The sequence below is a fragment of the Procambarus clarkii genome, chromosome 58 (genome assembly GCF_040958095.1).
Source record: "Procambarus clarkii isolate CNS0578487 chromosome 58, FALCON_Pclarkii_2.0, whole genome shotgun sequence".
Taxonomy (NCBI): domain Eukaryota; kingdom Metazoa; phylum Arthropoda; class Malacostraca; order Decapoda; family Cambaridae; genus Procambarus; species Procambarus clarkii.
This window is the reverse complement of record NC_091207.1, coordinates 10,639,321-10,664,659: the sequence shown is the minus strand read 5'-3', so window position 1 is coordinate 10,664,659 and position 25,339 is coordinate 10,639,321. Positions and strand designations below refer to the sequence as shown.

Here is a 25,339-nt window from a genome sequence, read left to right as displayed (position 1 = left end):
GTACAAATTATAGTTGGACCAATATCATCTGTTTCTTCCTTAGCACATGAAGTCTTTAATGACTTCAATAAATATAAATCTACATTCCCTTTATTTGATAAAAGGAAATTAGATTGTATTAATGGCTTAAAGAATGATTGGGGTATTTGTATTACTAGACCAGATAAAGGTAGGGGTATAGTGGTTTTGGACAAGTTAGATTATGTAAATAAGGTTGAAAGGTTGTTAGAAGACCCCTCTAAATTTAAGTTGGTTGATATAGACCCCTTTTCGTATATTTTGAAATGTGAGGATAAACTAAATAGTTTTGAAAGGTCTGAAAGACTTTCCTTTTGATTATACAAAATTGCTTGCAACTGGTTGTAAGCCAGGCATCTTATATGGGTTACCTAAAGTTCATAAAACAGGTATACTGATTTGTCCTATTTTATCAGCGATTGGCACTTTTAATTACAAACTGGCAAAGTTTCTGGTTCCATTATTAGAACCATTAACGCATAATGAATTTACTGTGAGAAATTCTCAGGATTTTGTAAAGGAACTTTCCTCTTTAAATTTTGAGTTCCCAACTATAATGGCGAGTTTCGATGTTGAATCACTCTTTACTAATATTCCTTTGTTGGAAACCATTGATATTTGTGTAAATCAGTTATTTGCTGACACTAATTTAGTGTCTGGATTTTGTAGTAAAATGTTCAGATGGTTGTTAGAATTAGCGGTTAAAGACTCTGTCTTTATGTTTAATAATATATGTTATAAACAAATTGATGGAGTAGCAATGGGGTCTCCCTTAGGTCCTGCACTTGCTAATGCTTTTTTTGAGTTTTCATGACAAAAATTGGCTTGATAAATGTCCTTTGGACTTTAAACCAGTCTTGTATAGGAGATATGTAGATGACACTTTTTTGTTATTTAAGGACCAATGTCATATTGAGAAATTTAGAGAGTATCTTAATGCACAACATAGTAATATACGTTTCACTGCAGAGTGTGAAATGGATAATTCATTGTCATTTCTTGATGTCAAAGTGAATAACCTTAATGGGTTCAACACTAATGTTTTTAGAAAACCAACTTTTACTGGTTTAGGTTTAAATTTTAATTCTTGTGTTCCTGATATTTTTAAGAAAAATGCATTTAATACTCTACTGAATAGAGCCTTTGTTTTATGTTCAAATTGAAATAACTTTGATCAAGAAATTAATTTTCTTGTGAAATTTTTTTCAAATAATGATTATCCTTTGCATATGGTTTATACCTTTATAAGGAATTTCTTAAATAAGAAGTTTCACCCATCGTGTATGATTACTACAGTAGAAAGGGATATTAAATATATTAAATTACCATTTTATGGCACAATTAGTTTTTCTGTAAGGAGTCGTTTGAGGAGACTGTTGCAGCATTGTTATCCTCAAGTAGACTTTAGATTTATTTTTGTCAACACAAATACCATAGACTCTTATTTTAAATTTAAAGATAAAGTGCCTACCCCCCTGTGCTCTAATATCGTATATATGTATAATTGTTCCAGCTGTAATGCTGGATATATCGGAAGTTTCATTCGGAACTTTAAGATTAGGATACTTGAGCACCGGGGAGTGTCTTTTAGGACTAGATTACCATTGTCTAAACCAGCATTTTCGGAGATTAGAAACCATTGTTATGAGTTTAATCATTCTCTGCTGGAATCTAATTTTAAAATTCTGGACACTTGTATGAATGGCCAGTCAGATTTGAGAGTAATGGAATCCTTATACAATGTATATAAAGGAGCTGCGGCCTCTGTTAAATAGCAACCTTTCGGCTGTTCAATTGTACACTGTATAGTGCACATTGTAGGACCTGTAATTTGTTTTATAGTTCATTCTGGCAGTTTAATTTTATTATAATTTTGTTTAGTTTACCATGTTTTTGCCATTTCTTATTTATTTTAAGTCTTGACATTGTACATTTGTATAATCTTTTTATTTAGGATATATAATACTTTTTTTGGTATTTAGATTTGTTTAATATTTGAGTTTTTATAAGATTTTGGTTAGTACTTTATAATTGTCGCTTATTCTGCTTGCATTTTATATACATTTTTTGTAGAATTGTAGTCATTATATGAATATTTGTAATAGTGTTTAGTATCTATGTGTTAACTATCAAGTTACGCTCTATAGGGGGGTACCACCTCTGGTGCAATTATAGGGACCCACAGCCTCAGAGAAGGGAACACAGAACATTCAGGGAAAAACTTGCCCATTTAACTCTGAGTATGTAAGAGTATATATATATATATATATATATATATATATATATATATATATATATATATATATATATATATATATATATATATATATATATATATATATATATATGCCAATGGGCTGCATCAGATGGGCCAATAGACCGTCTGCAGTGTCCACGTATTGTACCTCACCTCACTCCACCATTCTCTCCTGCCTATTTATGTCCAGTACTCGATCTGTAAAAATCACTCCTTCTGAAGATGTATTAATATACGAAAGTACTTAAGGAAATTCCTGTTTCATTTTTCCTCCGTGGTCTGACATTGTCACATTTTTAATCCACGTGTTTATTTTCGTGATATACACACGTGTGTGTGTGTGTGTATATATATATATATATATATATATATATATATATATATATATATATATATATATATATATATATATATATATGTCGTACCTAGTAGCCAGAACTCACTTCTCAGCCTACTATGCAAGGCCCGATTTGCCTAATAAGCCAAGTTTTCATGAATTAATGTTTTTTCGTCTACCTAACCTAGCTTTTTTGGCTACCTAACCTAACCTTACCTATATATATAGGTTAGGTTAGGTTAGGTAGGGTTGGTTAGGTTCGGTCATATATCTACGTTAATTTTAACTCCAATAAAAAAAAATTGACCTCATACATAGTGAAAAGGGTAGCTTTATCATTTCATAAGAAAAAAATTATAGTAAATAAATTAATTCAGGAAAACTTGGCTTATTAGGCAAATCGGGCCTTGAATAGTAGGCTGATAAGTGAGTTCTGGCTACTAGGTACGACATATATATATATATATATATATATATATATATATTATTAAATATGACCGAAAAAGTAAGATTAATAATTCTAACACGAATTTTCTCAATCTTTCGTACATTTCTTTTCACTGTTGGAGGTAAATCAAAAATCAATTCTCCAAAATTCATTTTTATTTCTAGTCTGATGCGACACGAGCGCGTTTCGTAAAACTTATTACATTTTCAAAGACTTTAGTTCACAAATACACAACTGAATAGAACTTACGCATCTCCGATTTTATATCTACATTTGAGTGAGGTGGAAGGGGTGATGTGGCATTAACACAAGACAGAACAAGATGTGGCATTAATAGGGTATTAATTTCATCAACACAAGACAGAACAAGAGTATTAATAGGGTATTAATTTCATCAACACAAGACAGAACACGAAACAATGGATATTGAATAGAAGTGTTTGTAGAAAGCCTATTGGTCAATATTTCTTGATGCTTCTATATTGGAGCGGAGTCTTGAGGTGGGTAGAATATAGTTGTGCAATAATTGGCTGTTGATTGCTGGTGTTGACTTCTTGATGAGTAGTGCCTCGCAAACGTCAAGCCGCCTGCTATCGCTGTATCTATCGATGATTTCTGTGTTGTTTACTAGGATTTCTCTGGCGATGGTTTGGTTGTAGGAAGAGATTATATGTTCCTTAATGGAGCCCTGTTACTTATGCATCGTTAAACGCCTAGAAAGAGATGTTGTTGTCTTGCCTATATACTGGGTTTTTTGGAGCTTACAGTCCCCAAGAGGGCATTTGAAGGCATAGACGACGTTAGTCTCTTTTAAAGCGTTCTGTTTTGTGTCTGGAGAGTTTCTCATGAGCAGGCTGGCCGTTTTTCTGGTTTTATAGTAAATCGTCAGTTATATATATATATATATATATATATATATATATATATATATATATATATATATATATATATATATATATATATATATATATATATATATATATATATATTGGTGTATACTGGCAGCAGGTTTTCTTTCAAACATGTTTCATTGAATATGACCGCATATTCTGTATTTATTATTTTCTGGTTTAGGGCTTCTATCCCTCTAACTATTTTCTTAGCATCAGGGCTTAATTGGAATAGGAGTTCTCCAAAACTCATTTTCGTACTTTTAAGGTGAAGAAAAGAAGTGATTTACTATAGAGTGTATTACACTTATTTGTATAATTTGCACGACGTTTCGAACCTCCATGGTTCATTCTCAAGTGAACAGATCTTACAATACTAGTTGATTTTATACCCGCATTAGGTCAGGTGATAATACAATGAAGGTGAAAAACATGGGGGGATACATAAGGGATAAACATAGGGGCTGCAGAAGGCTTATTGGCCCATACGAGGCATCTCCTATCTAAACACAAAGATTAATCCAGTGTAATTGGCCTGTTATGTTGGACATTGTCTTCTGTGTTGGCATCGATATGTTCTTGTCTTGTCCTTACTCTCATGGTGGGTAGAGTAAATAGTTCCGTGATTTGGGTGTTCATGGTAGGTCGCTCTATTCTTATGGCTTAATAGTCGCTTCTATTCTCTCTCTCTCTCTCTCTCTCTATATATATATATATATATATATATATATATATATATATATATATATATATATATATATATATATATATATATATATATATATTTATATATATATATATATATGTCGTACCTAGTAGCCAGAACGCACTTCTCAGCCTACTATGCAAGGCCCGATTTGCCTAATAAGCCAAGTTTTCCTGAATTAATATATTTTCTCTAAATTTTGTCTTATTAAATGATAAAGCTACCCATTTCACTATGTATGAGGTCAATTTTTTTTATTGGAGTTAAAATTAACGTAGATATATGACCGAACCTAACCAACCCTACCTAACCTATCTTTATAGGTTAGGTTAGGTAACCGAAAAAGTTAGGTTAGGTTAGGTAGGTTAGGTAGTCGAAAAACAATTCATGAAAACTTGGCTTATTAGGCAAAAAGGGCCTTGCATAGTAGGCTGAGAAGTGCGTTCTGGCTACTAGGTACGACATATATATATATATATATATATATATATATATATATATATATATATATATATATATATATATATATATATATATAATACGAAGAAACAGTTCACCCCTAATACTTAATACTTTTTAATACATTTTCTGTGGGGAGACTTTCTAGCTCCCTGGAGCTATCAGGCTGATATGTGTGTTATATTAGTCTGGAGCATCGGTCAATTGGAGTTCAGCCTATCGGGGACCATTGGCCAGAACCTGGCCCCCTCAGAGGCAAAGGGAGCAATGGCCTATGGAACCTCCCCCCTTTCCTGTGTTTGGAGGCTTTCCATGTCTGGCATCGACCAGGGTTGGCACCCAGAAATGTAGGCATAACAAAATAGACCCACATTGTAAGAAAATTGCAACCCAGGACAGAACAGAGATGCAGAACTCCCCCTACTTAAAGAAACGTGCAAACGCCATACTCCGCTGCTTGTCCACACAGCCCTCCTCTCCCTGGGAGGTGAAATGGGAGCCCTGGACCCCTACGCCAGGTACCCAACAACTCCAGTTCGTTGGCTGATGTGGTCCGGGGCAGACGTTGACTCTGGCCTCAGATTCTAGGCTTCAGGTACCAGATTCAGATTCCGGTACCTTAGTGGTGGCCAGGAGAAATTTGAGAGTACTCTATTGGGGCTACATGCACTTAGGGTTTTCTTCCCTAGGCACCTATAGCACTGTATCATCCTTTGCAGATGACACTAGGATCTTCATGAGAGTAGGCAACATAGAGGACACGGCAAACCTCCAGTCAGATGTAGATCAGGTCTTTCTATGGGCTACAGAAAATAATATGGTGTTTAACGAGGATAAGTTCCAGCTCATGCGCTATGGAAAAAATGAAAATATAAAAACGGAAACCACGTACAAAACTCAGGCAAATCATAACATAGAATGAAAAGGCAATGTTTCTCATCTACAACATTGTTTCTCATCTACATCATCTACAACATCTACCTCTTTCTCATCTACATTAATGACCTTCCAAATGCCTCCCAACACCTCAAACCAATTCTATTTGCTGATGACACAACCTTCATTTACTCCAGTCCTGATCCCCTTGCTCTAAATGCCACAGTAAATACTGAGCTTAATAAAGTCCATCTGTGGCTAACTGCCAACAAACTTACCCTTAACATTGACAAAACTTTCTATATTCTGTTTGGCAATAAATCCTATAATCAAATAAATCTCAAAATAAACAATACCCAAATTTGTAACAAATTAGATGGCAAATTCCTTGGCATTCTCATTGACCACAAGCTGAATTTCCAGGGACACATTCTAAATATATCAAAAAAAGTTTCAAAAACTGTGGGCATTCTTTCTAAGATCAGATATTATGTACCACGCCCTGCCCTGGTGACTCTCTATTACTCCCTTATCTATCCATATCTCAACTATGGTATTTGTGCTTGGGGCTCTACTACCCAAAATCACTTACGTCCTCTAATTACTCAACACAAAGCTGCTATTAGGACAATATCCAATTCTGGCCCCAGACATCACTCGGTACCCCTACTCAAATCCCTGAATATGTTAGACATTAAGTCACTGCACATTCTCTCATGTGTATTATACATATATAAAACGCTAAACTATAATGCCAATCCTGATCTCAAAAGCTTCATAGAAGGTTGTAACAGAACCCATGAGCACCACACCAGAAATAAATGGCCCACTGCCTTTTGACGAAAGGCGGTGGAGTTTCTGATGGGGAAGGAAGAGACAATTGCGCATCGCGTCCCGCAGGCGTGGTGCGGCCAGCCTGGGTGGCATAAAAGGCGCGCGAAGTCAGGTCCCGCTCTCACTCCCTCTCCCGACCAGGTCCAAGATTCACGAAGCGCCCACCCTCCTCCCCCTTTCTGCTGGCTGCCAGTTCTCACGGTTCTGACTACGTCAGTCGTTGTTCCTCACGTTTTCCTCCCGATTCACTGGGGATGGGTGGGGGGGGGGGGGGGGTGCAGCGCCCGCCCCCAAGTGTTCCGCTGTCCGCAGCTACTACTTTGACTTTACAGACATTCTACTAGTAAGCCCTACCTTGTCAGGTAATTCCGTCCTTGGCGGCTCGGCCTCTGGCCTGGGGTTATTTTCTTCTCCAAATACGCTTCCCCAGTCACTATGTTTTCTGCCGCCTGATTATTCTCCAGCTAGGGTTTCCCTTATGTTATGTTGTTCACTTTGGTGTCCTGTTATACTTAGTATTAGATTTGTTACATTCGCCTCACTGCTAATTCTAGACATTAGTAGGACATTAGGTTTCTGCAGAGTTTGTTACTAGGCTATAAGATTACGTTTTACTACGGGTGTACAATTTAAGATGTTTCGTGTACTTTGCGTTAGCCACGGCTATGTTATACATTTGTTAAGTCCTATTTAAAAAGCCTGTTTTACCTCTGCAGAATTATTTATCATGTCAATAAAATTACGCCCCCAAGGCTTGGTGTCTTCCTTCCCCTGATCAGAAAATACAGTTTTGATATTCCTAGAGTACGACTTAATCAAACCAGAAATGCTCTACAAATCAAGGGGCCCAGAATGTGGAATGACCTTCCCAACCATGTTAAAGACTGTACCTCTCTCAACCAGTTTTAGTTAAAAACGAAGCTATACCTAATAAATTCCATGTAACCCACCTTACCCCTCTGTTGTCAACCCATGTATGTTTTTTGTTTTTCAAATCATCGCTGTTTGAATGTAATTTTCTGTAATAATTTGTAATTGTATTTGTGCTGCTTTTTCAAAAATGTTCCCCCCTCTTTTACCTCTATTTTTTATATGTACTCATCACATCTTTTCTTTTTACCCATTAGTTTTAAGCTTTAGTCATTAATGTTTTTCCTGCCCGAAACGCTTTGCGTAATAGTGGCTTTAGGCATTGTATGTACTAGCTCTATCTATAAAGCCAACAAACTTTGTAAAATCTCTTTATGTATGTACCTTACCTAAATAAAAATTAATATTATTATTATTATTATTATTATTATAATGTAAAGGATCTGGGTGTACTCATGTCGGAAGACCTTACCTTTAAAGAACACAATAAAGTAGCCGTCACAACTGCAAGAAAAATGACAGGTTGGATAACAAGAACTTTTCACACTAGAGATGCTATACCGACGATGATACTTTTCAAAACGCTTGTGCTCTCTAGAGTGGAGTACTGCTGCACAATGACAGCCCCTTTCAAAGCTGGAGAAATTGCTGACCTGGAGAGCGTGCAGAGATCCTTTACTGCTAGAATCCACTCAGTAAAACATCTAAACTATTGGGACCGACTAAAGAGCCTAAATCTGTACTCCCTTGAGCGCAGGCGGGAGAGATGCATAATAATTTACACATGGAAAATATTAGAGGGGCTGGTCCCAAACCTGCACACAGAAATAACACCACATGAGACCAGAAGACATGGCAGGATGTGCAGAATACCCCCGTTGAAAAGCAGAGGTGCAACAGGTACTCTGAGAGAGAACTCTATCAACATCAGAGGCCCGAGACTGTTCAACACGCTTCCACTACACATAAGGGGCATAACTGGCAATCCCCTCACAGTGTTCAAGAGAGAGAACTGGATAAGCACCTCCAAAGGATACCTGATCAACCAGGCTGTGACTCATACGTCAGGCTGCGAGCAGCCGCGTCCAACAGCCTGGTTGATCGGTCCAGCAACCAAGGGGCCTGGTCGACGACCGGGCCGCGGGGACGCTAAGCCCCGGAAGCACCTCAAGGTAACCTCATGGTAAGGTAACCCTGTAAGTACTACTGTTACGACCCTGGGTTCTCCAGTGGAAACCAGAGGTCAAAATTGAGCTATTAAACTTCCTGGTAGCACAGTTGGGCATCTAGAATGTCAATTGTTTGTATCTTCCCTGCCAGACGTAAGACTATTATTGTTTCTCAAAGAGCATTTAAAGACTGAACTGGGGGTTGATTATTAAATAATAACATAGGCACCAACTTTGCTTACTAATACTTTCTAATCATTCATAAAGTAACAATACGTTGCATAGGGGAAGATCTTTAATGTGCTTAGCTGCACGATCAATTAGGCTCCTCCCGGCACCACAACATGAGGGAGGCAGCTGGTGGCTAGCTCGGTCTTCTCTGTGGCTGGTGTCGTGCGGTTAAGACCTACTCTGTGGCTGTATCCCTACTCTCCTCCCTTCTCCTCTTACTTATTTCCCTTACCTGAAGTTCCTGTATCCTTAAGCTAAGTACGGGGCATCAGTGAGTGTACCTACTCTGGTAGTAACTATTGGTGAGACCTGGGGTTAGTATTTGCCTGTGTTTTGTTTACCCTAAGTGTTGTGTTTTGTATTAGGGTACCACATGGTCCCACTACCCTAAGCTGCATCCAGCTTCAGTGCTTATCCAGTAGTACTTTACCCTAGCTTGTTATTAGTGTAAACCTTGTATCCTGTCTATGTGGACCAAGGCTTTTAACGTAAGATAGTGTGGTAAAGTTATTATTATTATTGTTATTGGTGTGAGTGTATATGGGGGGTTGTTAAGGGATTAATAAATAAGTACATGAATTACAGAGTATCACTTCTTCCAAGGTGGGAGCGCAGTGATCAACCCTTAGACTAACATATATGGTCTTGTAGCAAGTTATTACTACTGTGGATAGTTTATTTTGGGGGCCGGGCCTTTTAGCTCTCCCATATTTGATACTCTTGTCTTCTAACTACCTTTACCCCTGAATAGTACCAGTACCCCATAGAAGCCCCACTCATATCATTTGTAACAACTACCCTTAGGTTCTAGGGTTCTATTCCATAGAACTTTTGGGAATTGTTTCCGTGGGGTCTTTGCTGGTCAGTAATTACCCCCACCCTTGGGGCCAGCTAGGGTTTTCATGGCCTTTGGTAGGAAGTGGTATATCATAGGGGTACAAGGTGCTGCACAGCTTGCTTACTTATGCGGCGGTCGGTTTCTGTCCATCTAGGTACGTTGTCCTTTTTCAGGGTTTTTATTTTCTTTTTTCCTTGCTTGGAGGAGGTCTGCCTTGTTAGGTTATTGGTCCACTTCTGTTGTTTTGGCGGCCCTCCTCTAGGCCCCCGTGATTGTACATGTTGCAGGGGTTCAGCTTTATCAGTTTTTCCTAGTTTGGGTCTAGCCAGTTTTTCAGTATGTACAGTATCTTGCCTGGGCTTCCCATAGCAGTTAGCCTGCAGGCCCTGGAAATCCCCATTGGGGCTCATGTAACCTATGAGTGCGTCTTCAGAGTTCCACCTCACCTCGTGCGAGTTTGAGGGTTGCTCTGTGCCTTGTCTCAGGGTGACAGTCACCGTTTTTGCCCCCGTCATGCTGCCTGTTGGGTCAACGACACCTTTAACCCAGAGTCTTGTGAGTTGTGCTCTGTTCTTTCTCCAGTTTACCCATTCTGATGACAATGATATTCGGGTACAGGCGGCATTTGTGTTCCATGTGAGGTTTAGGTTGCTGTAACGTGCTTGGTTGGTTGCCCACCCAGATGCCCCGAGGCTGCCCCGTTTTGGTTATAGGGACTCAGACTTGGGGCGTGGGGGGGCGTTAGTCGCCTTGACTTTAGTTCCTTCCGCACTCCCTGGTCCTTCCTCTGTTGTTCGTCCTGGTCCCAAGCTCCTGGCTTCCAAACGTCTGAGAGTTTCGGAGTCAGGGCAGGGTTTAGTTGGTAATAGAGACTCGGGTGGCTTTGGGGGCTGCTCTATTTGGGTTGGGGGGATGGAGGCATTCGAGCCAGTTCCTCCTGCCGAGGCTTCTGGGTCCCACCAGCAGGCCCCCCCTTCTTTTCTGCCTTTCCCCTGGACTCTGCTTTTTCTTCAGTGGTAGAGTGTATGGAGGACTGTTCTGCCCCGGGTCCTGGTTTGGAGGATCCTGGGGCTGGGGAGGAATTGACCTGGGGAAGGGGCTTGGGCTCCTTTTGACCCCGATTGGGTTTTGGCGCCCTCTTTGCAGGGCCTGTTTTTGCAGAGGGAGGGGCTTTCTTACCCCCCCTCCCCTGCCCTGTATGAATATGATTTGGGGTCAGCTCCTCCCGGGGTTCGGTTCCAGGTTCTTTTGGGTTCCTCAGCTCCTTCTTTCTAGAGGTTTTCTGCCTCTTGTATCTCTCCTTGGGAGGTGCTAGTTGTGTACCTCCTGCAAGACCCGGATTTTGCCTCTGAAAAGCATCCATCCTCGTTTGAGTTCGGTTCTTCTGCCCCGTATTGGGTGCGTTTGAAGGTTCCGGAGTCTTCCTGGTTGGCAGACTGCCCATTCTTTTTGTTGGGGGCGTGGCATGGTTTCTGTCAGACCTGCATGCTTGAATGATGATAAACTTCTAGCGTTCTGCAGGTTACCTAGGGGACGAGTTTGAGTGTTTAATGCGTGCTTGTTCGCTCCTGTACTTTCTTCAGATGTTGGCCTTGTGCAGCTGCATGTGCAGATTCCCGCCCTTTTGGCATCTTTGGTTGCCGAGGATTTGCGTGCCTGTGGGCATTTGGCTTCGGTCTTGCTCTTCTTTTCCCTTCTCGAGCTGTCCTCGGACTGGCTTGAGGAGGATGTAGAGGCGTTGAGTGCCGGGCCTTCGTCTGGTGCGCTGGCCTCGGCGGCTAGAGGGTCGGCCTTGCTGTTGAAGTTGTTTGCACCGATTCTCAAGGAGGTGATGTCTGTTCTTTGCTTCTCGCCTTGCATGCTGACAGGCTGTGCTTGCTCTCTTTGGAATCTGCTTGGGCCCCTGGCTCTTAAGTTTTCGTCGACGTTTTATCCGTTGGTGTTTGCGGAGTTTGCTGTCATGTAGTTTCTGCAGGCAATTTCGTCTAGTTGTCATCCTATGCAGACTTGTTAGTTCTCCAGGGTGGCCATTCTTGGCCTTCTAGGAAAGGTCGTGCCAGGACTCAGGGTTCCTCCGGTCAGAGTGGACCATTTTTGCCAGCTTCTGAGCCGGTGCTTCCTTCGAAGCCAGCATTGTCTTGTCGGCACAATGATTTCTGTTCGTCAGTCGGCTTCTCGTAAGGGGCATTGACTCTTTCGCGGTTTGTCCTGTTGACAGGGTAATGGGGGTGGGAGGCTCGCGATGTCTGCTCATGCTTGCATCCCACGATTCATGGGCGTTTCGGGTTGTTTCCTCTGGCCTGTGGTGGGTGACGGCTCCTCCTTTTGGAGATTCAAGGCTCGTGGGCCAGGCTTCTTCTCCCGCTCTCCGTCGGGTAATCTTGGAGTGGATGCGCTTGGACGTGGTCGAAACGACCCTGTTTCAACAGGGGTTTCCCTCCTGTTTCCAGTGCCAAAACGGGACTGTGCGGATCTGTGGTTCATTCTGGACTTGTCCCATCTGAACCCCTGGAGTCCTTGACCCTCCTTTTGGATGACCACTCTGTCTCTAGTCCAACTTCTGTTGGAGCCGGGAGCCTGGATGGTGTCTTCAAGGACACGTATTGCACGTTCCTATTCATCCGGGGTTCACCGACTGGTTAGGTTTCGCTGTGGGGCGTCGGACGTACTGCATTCATTGCCTTCCTTTTGGCTTGAATCTGCCACCTCGCATGTTCACTTGTCTTGCCCAGGTCATGATGACCCGTCTGCGTCTGCTAGGGGTTCGGGTTCTGGCCTACCTTGATGACTGGTTGGTGTGGGCTCCCAGCCGGTCTGCTTGTCTGCTCGTCAGGGGTGTAGTTCTTTTCCAGCTCGCCGGATTCAGGTTTCTGATGAACTGGAGGACGTCCTATCTGGTTCCTTCCCAGGTTCGGACCTGGCTGGGTCTTGCATGGAACTGGAGGACTACTTCCTTGTCTCTCCCTCCAGCGTCATTGCTGCGGCTGCAGTCCTGCCTTCAGCTGTTTCGTCGGTCACTCGAAGGTTGCTCGAGCAGTTGTGCGGGAGTCTGAACTTGGCCGTGCTGGTTTACCCGCTGGGTTGGGTTTGGCTTCAGCATCTGTTCTGGTTTTTTTGGGGTCCTCCCTCACGCCTCTCTCGCAATCGCTGGGTTTGGCCTCAGAGGGCCTTAGGTCAGTTGCTGTGTCGCCGGCTTCCTCTACGGGTTTTTCGGGGTTCAATGCCTTGGAGCCTACCCGAGCCCTCGCTCAATGTGTTCACAGATTCCTCGTCTCTCAGATGGGGCTTTGTGACCAGTGCTCACCAGGCCGGCCTGGGGAGGTGGGGGTCAGTCCTTCTGTCGGGCTCACAGCACGGTACAGGAGTTCGTGGCAGTTTGGCTGTCGCTTCGGAGGGTTCAGGTCTCGCTTGGTTCCACGATCTGGCTCCATTCAGATTGCGTTTCGGTGGTTCATTGCCTGAAATGTAACAGTTCTTTGGGGATGGTTGCTTTGAGTGACTCGTCTGCTTTCTCGGGGTTTGGCTCTCTGTGCGGTTCATATTCAGGGAGTGTCCAAAGTTCTAGCAGATGGTCTGTCTCGGTTCAATCCCCTGTCCACGGAATGGACAGGCGACATCGACTTCTTCAGTTGGCTATGCCGGACGTACGGGCTCCTGGAGGTGGATCTCTTTGTGTCGGCGTGGTCGAGGCGTCTCCAGATATATGTGGCGCCTTTCGTCGATTGCAGAATCTTCGTGGTGGACGCGTTTCAGGAGGACTGGTTGAGGTGAAGTTACCTGTACCTCTGTCCCCCAGTTCAGCTTTTTTGTTGCCGCCGAAGGCGGCTAGTTTATTGTGCACCCCATACTCATCCTGTGAGCGGTAGCGCAAAAGCATTACATAGGGCACAAAAGGTCTTTATCAGACCTCATCTTAGATTATTACATAAACAATTTCTTCAATCCTTCACACCTTATAGATACAATGTCAGCTAGTTACAGAGAAAGTGCTATTACAAGAGCTACATATTTACAGTAAGTCATCATACATTAATGGTAGGTTTTATCGTTAATACATAATAGTTTGGCCAATGGGGATATTACAGAGTCATAGGGGAGCTTCTGTTTATTATTAGTCCTCACAATGCACTACTTGTTTCTGAATCTCATATGTCGTTCATCTACTGGAAGCAAAATGTGGGTACAGTGCAAGGATTTCAGGTAATTTATCCATGGTAATAAGATAGGTTGCCATATCATACAGAGTGAGCTTAGACTTATCTCTAAAAGGCTCAATTTTACAACAATCCAAGATATAGTGTTCGAGTGTGTGTCCCTGCCTATGTCCACACACTTTACACTTTACTTCATCTAGATCCCTATACAAGCCGAACTGCCAGAGATACTTGTAGCCAAGTCTTATACGAGCTGTGACAACATCTGTTAGTCTACTGACTTTGTTACTTGCCCCATACACATGGTGTACTTCACATATTTCATTGTGATGAACAATGGACCTACTAGTTCCAGTTTGCACTGTTCTACTTTCTTCAAATCCATCCAGGAGTTCTCGTCTAATGACACTTTTAAGGGACCTATTTGATAACTCAAGATTCCATTCAATACTGTCTTTATTTACTGCAGCCTTAGCAAGGCGTCAACTTTGTCATGTTCCTGCATGCCAATGTGAGAAGGAATCCGTTGCTTCAGGTCCTGGCTTGTTTGGAGACTTACCAGCAGAGAGTAATCCTGTTGGCCCCTTGGTGACTAGTGCTCACCAGGCCAGCCAGGGCCGGTGGGGTCAGTCCTTCCATCAGGATCACAGCATGGTACAGAAACCCAGCCTTGGTTTCAGGTGCTGCTTGCTCAGTGTCTGAACCGGAAATGTTTTCCATGGCTCCACCTCTTTCAGCGGATCGGACCAGTCTGGTACGTGGCTGGTTCGGTCTACTCCGCTCTTTGCGTCTGGTCTTTTTGACGCGGGTCTATCACCGCCACTTGTATGGTGATCAGGTGGCTTTGTTGATGGTGTTCCACCTACGAGCTGTGTCTCGGCGACAGTATGAAGTTTCCTGGTGTTCTTTTTGTCATTTTCTTTCTCTTCTTAGGTTGTCTTCTATTTCTGATTGAGTTCTCTTGTCCTTTCTCTCTTGGCTTTTTCAGGACCGTCATATGGTTATTTATTTATATATATACAAGAAGGTACATTGGGGGTTAACAGAGAACATAGAATTTAAGTTGAATTTACATTCTTGTAAAGCCACTAGCACGCATATCATTTCGGGCAAGTCCTTAAACTAACAGATAATTTTTAGTTAATTAACAGTAAAATTGACAAAAATTTTGTACAGGTACTTTACAGCTTTACTTTACAGGTACAGGTGATTTTAAGTAGAAAAATTACAGTAAATTGAAAAAAAATTTACAGGTACATTGCAAGAAATTTTGACACAAAAGCAGATTAGAATAATACACAATAATGAACGAGGATTACTAGGTACATTAGGATAACATTACAGAGTTATACATTGGTTCACTGAAGCACAATATGAGGATCATTACAATGAATACTGCAGTAGAATATATACTCAATACAACATGTTATCAGATGATCTAAGATTACAATGGTAAAGTAATATGGCTTAGGTACAAATTTTGGAGGAATGGGTAGCACTAGAAACAGTGCGAAGATAAAGCTCTAGGTAGAAGACAATGAAGATGAAATTAGGTACTTTCTGGGGGGGGGGGGGGAGCTCCTATGGCTTCCCGGAGCTATCCAGGCTGATATGGATACCATAACTATTTTGCATCAGTCAATGTGGGTGGAGTTCTAGGCCTACCAGAGATTACGAGACAGAACTTGGACCCCCTCACAGAGGCACGAGGAGCAATGGCCCATAGAAATGCACATGTGATTTGGAGCATTCTATATCTGCCATCGACCGGGACAGACACCCAGAAAGCAACCCATCCTCGACTCAAGTCCATTACATTCAGCGGTCAACCCCACAGACGCATTCATAAATTTTAACATGCTGTTCATTCAAAACAGGAATTTTCTCAAGTATAAATTAATATTATAATATATTAGCATATTGTGTATAAATAGGCATAGGTTAGGTTAGGTGTTTAGGTTCTGTTGGCGATTATTTGAATTTGTAGTACGTAGGTGAAGCATTTACAGCGTTGTGGTTCGAACAAAATTCGTCAGTGAAGCACTTGTTCCAGATATACAATACAATACAATACAATACAATACAATTTTATTTAGGTAAGGTACATACATACAATAAATATTTACAAGGATTGTTTGACTTATAGGTATAGCTAGTACATACAATGCCTAAAGCCACTATTACGCAAAGCGTTTCGGGCATGTTATGTTCGAATGTTCGAACGAACATTCGAACGAACGAACATGTTATGTTCGAACGTCAGCAGTTGTGAGTCGTGTGTAAACCGCTTTTCATTCATAAACAGGGGGTTTGGCGGGTACATGGAATCACTTTTGGATCTTTGTTTGGAGGACGGGCTGCAGAAAGGTAGGCGCCACAAAACAAACCCCTATTCTGGTTAAAACAACGAAAATCGCCAACGAGTGGACAGAACTCCCTAAAAGAAAAATGAGCAAACAAGCATGACGTCACACGAGCTGCGCTGCATGTCTGCGCAGCTCCCCCTGTCTCCTGGAGGGGGAAAGGGGAGCCCCAGACCCCCGCGCCAGCAAGCCACACCTCAGTTCCTTGGCTGATGGTATAGTGCATGGTCGTGTGGCTCCAGCTCCAGTCTTGTCTCAGTGCTGTGACTTGTTTTCAGTGCTGCTCTTACGGTGGTCGTGTGAGCTGGGAGTAGTATTCTCAGGTACTCGAGCTGCATGTGCTTAGGGTCACCTTCCCTGAGTGTCCTGTAAGTACCGCCCTTGGGGGGCTTGGGGTTGCCTTCCACAAGTCACCTTGGGTCTTCCTCTGTTGGCCTTTCGCTGCTTGGCATTTGGGCGCCCCGAGTGTTTGGGGGGTTTTCCTCCCGTGTTCACTTGGGGTAAGTGGTAGTTATAGCACTGGTGGGGCGCAGGGTACTGCGTAGCTAGTTTTCACCTATGACAGCGGCCGGCTCTGTTCCCTCTGGGTACGTTGTCTTCTTGCAAGGTTTTTCTTTTCTTTTTCTTTTTGCCTTGTTTTCCCCCATCCTCCTTTATATTAGGGTCGTTTGTGTGGTGGCACCCCCTGCTTCGCCCTCATGAGTGGACACCTCCCGTGAGTTCAGCTTTTACCAGTTTGCTTGGTAGTTTGGGGCGCCGGTTAGCAGTACCCTGCCTGGGATAACCCTTAGCAGACTCAGTGTAAGTGTAACACTGTAAAGGTGTTTGGTTTAGTTTTATTTTATATATAGTACATGAGTCACAGACAAGGATTTGAGGCGCCATCCTGTCGGCCTGAAACTCTCACCTCTAAGTGTTAATGACCACCAAGTGACCAAGGTCAGGTCGTGTGAAGTTGACCTGGTTTCTGCTAATCTGATAATTGTAGCCTGATAACCGGGTAGGTCCGTCAAACATGCCGACGTTTAAGGAGTGGCTTGGTAGAGAGCCTGGGGCTATCTACTTGTGGGCGGAGTTAGCTACTAGGTTTCCCAATATATACTCAGAGCTGTAGATTCGAGAGGAAGAAGCAATAAGAGAGTAGCAGGGCAGAAGACAGCAGCCGAGATAGGCTGTCGACCGGACGGGGGGTGACACTGCATGTCAACTTCAGACCCTCCTCCCCCCCCCCCCCCCCGCCTCTATTAAACTTAGACTCGGCCCTCGGTTAGTGAACGTGAAAGGTGACGTAGTCGTGTTTACTAATGTTGTGTGACAATCGGGAAAAAATAGTTGTAGTGGTCTCGAACTATTGGGTAATGACTCGCTTTGTAAATTAATAATGAACCTTCAGTTTGATTGCTTGAATCCTGATAAAAACACTTGATGAATTTATGGAGAAAGATATACTTGATTCATTTACTTTTAATCTGATTTTAATTGTTCCTAGATTTGGGATTTTTGGATACAATATGTAAACTAGTGTAAAGTACTCTTGAGACTATGGGATTAAAGGAGCTTGCCTGGAACATGATTCCAGTTGACACGTGCTCATAACATCTTTTGATACACAAGTTCCATTCCTTATCATGTATGTACTGACCAGAGTGGATGGTGGCAGCACTACTACTTTTACTATCTACCTTTCTACTTCTACCTATCTACCCTTCTACCTCCACTCATTTCTGTACTCTCTCCTCTCCCTCCGCCCCTCTCCAAACTCTCCCTTACAACTAACGACGACCCTCGCTCCTCCCACCTCTCCACCTCCCTCACCCCAAACCCTCGCTAATTACTTCATTATCCATTTCTTCCCTTTCGGTTCTCTTATACGTTTGTGGCAGTGAAATGTTTCTAGAGTTTCTCTGGAGTTTCGGGTAGCTGATAAAGTTACGGCGCCTTGTAGTTGTAGCACCTAGGTAGTCAAATACCTAGGTTACAAGGTGTTGAACTAGAGAGGTTGCCGTTGGAACTCTTGGGGGAGCTCTAGAATAGTTAACTGGGGGCGGGATAACGGACTAAAGAGCCGTTTCCCCCGGCCTCGTTAGTTGACTGGGGGGGGGGGGGCGGAATAATGGACTAAAGAGAGCTATTTCCCCCCCCCCCTATTACATAAGGACCCTGGAAAACCCCGCAGGGACACTTGGGTCCAATGGACGAGATCCTTGTGTCCCCCCCCCCCCTCCCTCCCTTTGTGCGAGTTTGAGGGTTGCTCTGTCTCCTTGTCTCAGGGCGACTCTCCTTGTTTTTGCTTCCATCATGCTGCCTGTTGGGTCGGTGACACATTCGGCCCTGAGTCCTGCAAGCTTAATTGTTGCTTGTTTGTGGCTCCATTCACCCGGTCTGTTCATGACATTCCTTGGGTGTAAGCGCTCGAGCATTGCTGGGTAGGTTGTTGCAGCGCACTGGTTTGGTTGCTTCCCCCGGATGCCCCGAGGATGCCCTGTTTTGCTTTTCAGGACCCGGGCTTGGGGGTTTTCGTCGCGTCGGCCTTGGTCCGGTCCGTGCTCCCTCGTTTTTCCCCTGCTTCCGGCTCCTAGGCGTCTGGGGCTTTGGAGTCGGGGCGGGGTTTGAGACTCGGGCAGTTTCGGGGGTTGCCCCGTCTGGGGTTGCATCGGAGGCATTCGAGTCTGTTCCTCCAGCCATAGCTCGGAGATCTGACCAGTGGACCCGCTCTCTTCCTGCTTTTTCGGCCACCCAGGCTTTTTCTTGAGGCCGGGGCTTTGGAGGACGGCTCGTCCCCGGGGCCTGACGTGGTGGTTCCCGGGGTTGGGGAGGGGCTGACTTGGGGGCCTTGGGCCCTGTTGAACCCCACCTGGGTTTTCCGACCTTCCGAGTGGGGCTTACTGTCACAAGGAGTAAGGTTTTCCTTTCCCCCCTCTGCGTACGAGTTGACTTTGGGCATTGGCCCTCCCCGGGTGCAGTTCTGTGGGGCTTTTTCTCCACTTACCACCTTTCTCCTCTAGGGCCTGTGTTCTGCATTATGCCACATTCGTTTTCTGTTGTCTAGGGTCCTGCATGACCATGGGTCTCTGATGCTTTTGGGTGCATCTGTCCCTCTATGGTTTTGTGCTTGTTGGTCTTGGATCTCGAAGGTTCGAGTGGGTCTTCGATTCTTCTGTTCCTAGTTCCATATTCCTTGTTGGCACCCTCCCCGGGAGTCGTGGTGCAGCCCGGACCTCCTGCGTCTTGCGCATGCGCTGTGGGTGATTGTTTTGTTCTGATAATAGCAGGATTGAGGTGATAATTAGCGATGTGCGTAGTATGGTGGGAGGAGGAATCTTGAAGAGGGAGGGAGGTAGGGTTAGCTGGCTGCATGGTGTATGGCAGTCACTCTTTATGTTTGGACTCGCCATACCAGCTTAGTGGTTCACTATGGTGAACACAAATGCAGATTACAGTACTTATATATAACATGCATGTATATAGTGTAATAACAGCAAAATAAGTGTATTGGGAAGAGCCATTTTAGTGAAGGTGGTGTTGGTAAGGGAGTGAGTAAGGCTGTCGTCTGCTAGCTGCTGTGTCACTTGTCATGCAGTTTTATGTGGCCACTATGTTGTTTGGACACTATACCAGCTTAGTTGTACAGTTATGGTGAACATAACATGTAGATACTTATATATAATGTATGTAAATAGTGTAATAAAAGCAATAACAGGATGGTGGGAGGAGAAATGTTGGTGAGAGGTTTTAAAGGAGTGAGGGAGATGGCGTCTGGTAGCTGCTGTGTTGCAGTCACTCTTGTTGTTGGGACTTACTATACTAACTTAGTGGTTTATTATGGTGAACACACATGAAGATAGGTATATAGAACGTGTTTGTGTATATAGTGTAATAACAGCAAAAACACTCTTTAATTGATCGTAGAATCATAACACATATGAGCCTCATAATTTTTAGCACAGCAATGTTCCACACATTTAACTACAGTACATAAATTCCAGAAATTACACTTTTGAATAATATTACAGCAAAAAACAGATGACCTTCCTTCCTTCTTTTGAATGTAACAATACCCAAATTTGTAACAAATTAGATGGCAAATTCCTTGGCGTTCTCATCGACCACAAGCTGAATTTCCAGGGACACATCCTAAATATATCAAAAAAAAGTTTCAAAAACTGTTGGCATTCTTTCTAAGATCAGATATTATGTACCCCGCCCTGCCCTGGTGACTCTCTATTACTCCCTTATCTATCCATATCTCGACTATGGTATTTGTGCTTGGGGTTCTACTACCCAAAATCATTTACGTCCTCTAATTACTCAACACAAAGCTGCTATTAGGACAATATCCAACTCTAGCCCCAGACATCACTCGGTACCCCTACTAAAATCTCTGAATGTTAGATATTAAGTCACTGCACATTCTCTCATGTGTATTATATATATATATAAAACGCTGAACTGTAATGCCAATCCTGACCTCAAAAGATTCATTGAAGGTTGTAACAGAACCCATGAGCACCACACCAGAAATAAATAGTTTTGATATTCCTAGAGTACGACTTAATCAAACTAGAAATGCTCTACAAATCAAGGGACCCAGAATGTGGAATGACCTTCCCAACCATGTTAAAGACTGTACCTCTCTCAACCAGTTTAAGATAAAAACGAAGCTATACCTAATAAATTCCCTGTAACCTACCTTACCCCTCTGTTGTCAACCCATGTATTTTTTATTTTTTTTTCCAAAACAACGCTGTTTGAATGTAATTGTCTGTAATAATTTGTAATTGTATTTGTGCTGCTTTTTCAGCCATGTCCCCCCTCTTTTACCTCTATTTTTATTTGTTCTCAACACATTTTATTCTTTATACCCATTAGTATTAAGTTTTAGTCATTAATGTTTTTCCTGCCCGAAACGCTTTGCGTAATAGTGGCTTTAGGCATTGTATGTACTAGTTCTATCTATTAATCCAACAAACTTTGTAAAATCTCTTTATGTATGTACCTTACCTAAATAAACATTTATTTATTATTTATTTATGAAACAAATGAAAAACATTATATTCGCGGCAACTGTCGTCCCACGGAGTGGCGGCGCTGAGCGACCCCGAAAGAACTAGCAGGGATGAGTCGCAATAACGTGGCTGAAGTATGTTGACCAGACCACACACTAGAAGTTGAAGGGACGACGACGTTCGACCATTCTCACAATCGACTTGAGAATGGTCCAGGACGGACCAAAACGTCGTCGTCCCTTCAACTTCGTGTGTGGTCTGGTCAACTAGCAAGGAGTTTGACAGGTTTAATACTCGTGATTTGGAGAGTTTTCATGTTTGATAGTATAATGATTCTTATGAGGGACATTATGGTATAATCTCACATTTTGGGAGATCTGTAGTGTTCCAGAAATGTTGGCAAGAACTTCAGTGCAGAGTGAGGTTTACAATGCAGATAGTGGGGAATATATTTGACAATTTAGCTGTTTATCTTGGTGCTTAGCTTGTGGAGGTTAGGTTGAGTCAATGAAGGTGACCCGCGATGTCTTGGGAGAGACCCCGACGGCGCTCGTAGGATAGATGTGACTTAGTGTCAAGAGATTATTAATAAGGTGTAGTATTAAGATTAGTGAAATAGAGATATTACCTTTTAGGAAAGTCATAGTCATACATGCTAATATGAAGAATATTCATTGGCGGTTAAGATTTATAATTTTCTTTGCAAATGATAGTTATTGACAGTGTTATTTATCTAACAGTGAACTTCATGCTTGTTTGAATGGGTTTGGGCATTGTTAGGCTGTTAGGATGAAATTTTAAGTGGGAATATGCTTGACAATTGTCTTGTGGAGGCAGGCTTTGACTGGGCCGATGGAGCCAGTTACTCTCTCTCATCTTAGTCGGAGGTGTACAAAGTAATTTGTACAGCAGACTGGGAGGTGAAATTCAGTTTGTCGAAACAAAGATAAGGGTGGGGACGCCTCTGGTCTGGCGGTAATCTCAATTGTCAGAGTAGTTACAAAATTTAGAGTTCCTAGCGGTAATCGTGGCATTTGGAATGGACAGACAACTAGATTTGAGGCAGTAAGAGTAGCCTATTTAGTTACGTGTACATTAATTTACTTTACATTATGAGTGTTACTAATATAAAATATTTTATCTTGTGATTTAAAGGTTGAAATTTTCTTTAATGAATGATCTGAAAATAGTCACCCATTTTTTTCTCTTCCCAAATTTCTTAATCTACTTCTGCCTGTGTTCCACTAAGTCAGTCCTATTACATTGTTGCCATCCTTAGGCCATTTCTGGCATTTGTTTTGGAGCTTTGAGCCATTGACAGGAAGAGATCCTTATGTCAGATCAGTGGAACTCTGTAATGTATTTAATTTATCGCAAAACACTTTTGGAACACTGATACAGTTTTGTTACATTCATCCCCAGGTCTGAATCAAGACGAACAGGCACCCATTAAATCAAAACTTGGACTTCAGAGGACGATGGCCCACTGACGTAGTAACTCCGGTGGACCCCAGGTCGTCCTGTCAACGACCAAAGATGACCCCACAGGACAGACACAGACAGACAGACAGACAAACAGAATAGGGAAGAGAAGAGAAGGCCCATGCTAGACACATCATCTAGTGTCTCTTGATGATGACAGCCGAATTGCATTGAGCGAATTGCGACACAGGATCCTTTGCCTTAACTGGCTGCCACTCATGCAGGCATGATTGAGTGATATTGAGACTATTGAGATTATATTGATGAGATTGATTGAGACTATTGAGTGATTCATCCTGCGTCGTGTGGATTTCATGTAGTGGGCAGAAGTCATTCTCCGAAGGAGCCATGCTGGAGCAACAGTTCAAAAATATGACCTGTTCTACGGTGTCAACCATATGGAGGTTTCGTAACTTGTAGTCCCCTAGGGCTGTGAAGAACCCCAGCATACGTCCCTCAAGAAGACGGACGTAAGGTCAATTCAAGATCAGCAGGGACAACAGATTCTAAACTCACGTGAGTAGTGCAAGAAATACAGCTTCCTAAGTTGGCTGTGGCATTGTTGGACGTTTTCTGAAGGTGCAGCGATACGATGCAGTTGTATTGAAGAAACACATCGCAAGATTATCTAAAAGACCAAGCAGTGACACCTCCCCAGCTAGAGAACCCAGACTTCGTGTCTTCTATTTAGAATAGGATGATTATACTGTACTATGTGCAATTGTTCTTAGCTCTGTTAGATGTTATTTTTTAAGGTAATTTTTTTCTCACCTGGAATACTATTCTGGGATAAGACAAAATCATGCTTTACTAATGTACACATGATTTTGCCTTAAATCCGGGGAAAGAGGGATGTAACAGTTGTGAAGGTGGCCTGAGTGGAGACTTGTAGGGTGCCTAATCCATGAGACTACCCCAGGGAGGTAAGGTAAGATTACATGTCAACCTTAGATATTTATCAAAGGTTGGCAAGTTGATCCCTTTCCGAGAAGTTACCAGCTTCCTCTGGTAATCCAACGGAATAGGGGATCCAGGGGTATAAAAGACAGGAACAAGTTGAGAAAAGACACGGGAGACATCTCCCGTCACGCAGGGTGCAGTCGCACCTCCACAGATCTCCAGTATCAGCTCTTGATACTGGTAATGGCTCAAAAGAGCCACCACTTACGGGCTATTTGTGCCCGTGCCATCTTTTGGGTGGCTTAATCTTAATCAATGAGAAAAGACCAGAAACATACAGCCCTGCTCCTGTGCCAGATAAGGCCACTACGGGCTCACCATAGCCTGTGTTACTTGGAACATTTTGTTCCGAATAGCTGAATCTAAAACAATGAGAAAAGAGGTCAGGAAATGGAGCAAGGACACAGAGTAAGGAGGTAGGCCAGTGCGAGACCTCAAAGCCGGAGAGAAGATTGTGTAAACACAGAGTGAACCGAGTCTCCGGGCAAGATAGTGCGAGCTGTCTTCAAACCATACGAGTTGTTGTTACCCACGAAAGTTATTGGGATATTGAACCTGGCGAGTGTCTGTGAGGTGAGCTACTGTGTTTTGTGAACCTCCAGGGGCAGTCAGCCGTATTGGGTTCTCCACTTTTGGACTTGACTCCTTTGTTGAATTTAATCACTAAGTTGGCATGTAAAGTAGTATTTGAAATGATAGTGCGCAAGTAAATGTTATTTTCCAAGTTTTAAGTGTCTGTGAATAATATCCTAAGAAGTTAGAGGTATTATTTTTTATTAATGTTTGAATGTTATTGGAAGTTATCATCAATGTGTTAACTGGTTTAAGAGACGAGTTCCATTTCTCGTCTAAAAATATATTTTAAATGGTGGCAGCTCTACCCTCTTCTCTTTCTCTCCTACTAATCCTTTCATTTTGTCCCTAAATTCTTTCTTAACTTTACTTTTTCACTAAATATCTTTCCTCTTCCTCTTTCCTCTCTTAACTTCTCCCTCCCTCCTTCCTCTTTCCTCTCAACTTCTCCCTCCCTCCTTCCTCTTTCCTCTCTTAACTTCTCCCTCCCTATTTCCTCTGTCCTCTGACTTCTCCCTTCCTAACTGCTCCCCTACTCCTTCCATTCATTAATTTCATATGTTCTATTTATACCTATCTTGCCTCCCCTCTGTTACAAAGTTATAGTTTGCCACCACACCAGGAAAGCATCCAGGTAGTCAGCAGAGCTTTACAGACAACTGGAGGGATAACAAAGACCAAAGTCTTGAAAATACTAAACAACTCTGCAAATGTTTCGCACAGAACTAGAGAGAAATTAAAAATTAGTACAAAACCCATAGTACTGATTGTATTATGAAGACTTGCTGTGAGGCTTCACGGGTTGAAGGCCTTTGGCTGGTGTGAGGCTTCACGGGTTGAAGGCCTTTGGCTGGTGTGAGGCTTCACG

At 42.7% G+C, this 25,339-nt stretch overlaps 1 protein-coding gene across 1 annotated transcript in view; it reads left to right on the top strand.

Annotated features, from left to right (window-relative positions):
* The window catches only part of LOC123767968 (uncharacterized), a 30,875-nt gene extending 6,253 nt beyond the window's left edge, over positions 1-24,622 (top strand). The window contains exon 2 of the mRNA XM_045758187.2: positions 22,879-24,622. The gene's annotated coding sequence lies outside the window, so the exon portion shown is untranslated. The remainder of the gene's footprint in view (positions 1-22,878) is intronic.
* The last annotated feature ends 717 nt before the right edge of the window (positions 24,623-25,339 follow it).